General features: G+C 37.8%; 1 non-coding gene across 1 annotated transcript; it reads right to left on the bottom strand.

Moving 5' to 3' along the window:
• Positions 1–1,081: 1,081 nt before the first annotated feature.
• Positions 1,082–1,187, bottom strand: LOC149494307 (small nucleolar RNA R71). The gene has a single exon (XR_016322372.1). It is a non-coding gene; the product is annotated as a small nucleolar RNA R71 (small nucleolar RNA).
• Between the last annotated feature and the right edge of the window lie 1,100 nt (positions 1,188–2,287).

The following is a 2,287-nucleotide window of genomic DNA, read 5'->3' as shown; positions in this document are numbered from 1 at the left end:
GGCCTCCGGTCCGGCCGGACTGTTCGCAGTCCGGAAGAAAACAGGCTTTTGAGCCTCAAAATTTGAGTGTTCACAGTAATTAAACTGGATTAGAATAGCTAACAATACATCGGGAGAGCTTGTTAGTAACTTTAGGGTTGTTCTCCTACTTGAACAATTAAAGTTGATTAATGAACTAATAGATAAGCTGGATAGAATTAAGTGAAATCAAATTCCCTAGTATTAATCTCTGATTTCTTTTCACCTGAATTTTGTTTTGATCTCTTCTGTTTTACTTTAAATTTTATTTACCTTATAGCAATCTCTCTTATCATCGTCTAAATAATAATAGGTTAACATAATTTTGGTAATTGATAAACAATCCCTGTGGATACGATACTCTCTTACTCTATTACTTGTTGCGATTTCGTACACTTGCGAAAAACGCTGTCAAGTTTTTGGCGCCGTTGCCGGGGATTGGCGTATCAATATCAATACGAATTACCCTATTGTTAATTTAGACACTCTTTTATTTAATTTTCTTTTAAGAACTGTTCCAGGTGTTTTATGCAAAGAAGATCAAGGAAGACTGAACCTCTAATCTTTGATCCAGAAATTGAAAGAACTTTCGAAGGCTCAACGCTGCAAGAAAACACAAGAAATAAAACTCGAACAACAAGCAGACATGGCCAACGAAAAAAAACGAAAAAAACATAGTGGACCACCACTTCAACATCCGGTCCGTACCTTAAGGGATACAACACCTAATCTGAATGGGACAACCTCAAGTATTACTAGACCTAGGGTAGAAGCTAATAACTTTGAGATTAAACCCGCAATTATCCAAATGCTCTCTACCTCGATCCAATATGGGGGTTTGCCTAGTGAAGATCCTAATGCTCACATCACCAATTTTTGGAAATTTGTGACACATTCAAACAAAATGGTGTTTCTGAAGATGCAATCAAATTAAGACTTTTCCCATTCACTCTTAGGGATAAAGCTAGATCATGGTTACAATCGTGTCCCGCTGGAAGTTTTACACATGGGATGAATTAGCTCAAAAATTCTAGCTAAATTCTTTCCATCCTCAAAAACCACCAAGTTGCGCAATGAGATAATGACATTTGCTCATCATGATCAAGAGAGCTTGTATGAAGCTTGGGAAAGATTCAAGGACTTGTTAAGAAAGTGCCCACATCACAGTTTGCCCAAGTGGTTACAGGTACAAACTTTCTATAATGCATTATCTCCTAACATCAAAATTACTTAGATGCAGCTGCAGGTGGATCCTTTGAAAAGAAAGGAATTGATGAAGCATATGAGTTGATAGAGGAGATGGCAAGCAACAGCCACTACCAAAACAATACCGAAAGAAGAAGAACCGCAGGAGTCTATGAAATAGACGCCATTACAGCACTTAATGCCAAGGTAGATAACATGGTAAGGAAATTGGACATGTTAACTACTAATCCTGTGAATTCTGTTATGCAATTTGTGATAGGTGCAATGGACAACATGGAATTGGGGAATGCATCATGGACTCTTTAAATCCACAAACTTTGGAGCAAGTGAACTATGTGATGAATCAAGGAAGAAAGAATTACCCTTATTCAAATTCATATGATAACAGGTTAAGGAATCATCCTAATCTATCCTATGGTAATCCTAACAATGCCTTGAATGCACCACCAGGTTTCCACCCTCCAGAAAAGAAATCTCATGATGACCTCCTCACTGCTCTTTCCAAATCACACATGGAATTCATGAATGAAACCAGAGAACCATAAAATCCAGCAGCTGCAATAAGAATTTGGAGATTCATTAGGGCAATTTGCAAACATGATGGCATCTCGACCTCAAGGTACGTTACCTAGCAATACTGAAAAGAATCCAAAAGAACAAGTGCAGGCTATCACCTTGAGAGTGGCAAACAATTAGATGAACCACCAAGGAAAGAAAAGAAGAAAAAGAACAACCAAAGGTGCCTATCATTGACTTAGAAGAAAGAAAAGGTAAAACCCTATGTTCCCCCTGTTCCCTTTCCACAAAGATTAAAGAAAGCACAAGATGACAAGAGCTTCCTCAAGTTTCTGGATGTGTTTAAGAAGCTTCAAATCAATATTCCTTTTGCTGAAGCTCTTGCTCAAATGCCTAGCTATGCTAAATTCCTAAAAGATATCTGAGCAAGAAACGAAAAATTGATGATCAAGGAACGGTAATGTTAACGAGGAGTGCAGTGCAATTATCCAAAACAAACTGCCTCCAAAGTTAAAAGATCCAGGAAGTTTTTCTATCCCTTGTAACA

The sequence above is a fragment of the Jatropha curcas genome, chromosome 8 (genome assembly GCF_041381405.1).
Source record: "Jatropha curcas cultivar XTBG-Jc1 chromosome 8, XTBG_Jcur_1.0, whole genome shotgun sequence".
Taxonomy (NCBI): Eukaryota; Viridiplantae; Streptophyta; class Magnoliopsida; order Malpighiales; family Euphorbiaceae; genus Jatropha; species Jatropha curcas.
The sequence above is the reverse complement of the archived record's forward strand: the minus strand, read 5'-3'. Positions and strand labels throughout refer to the sequence as shown.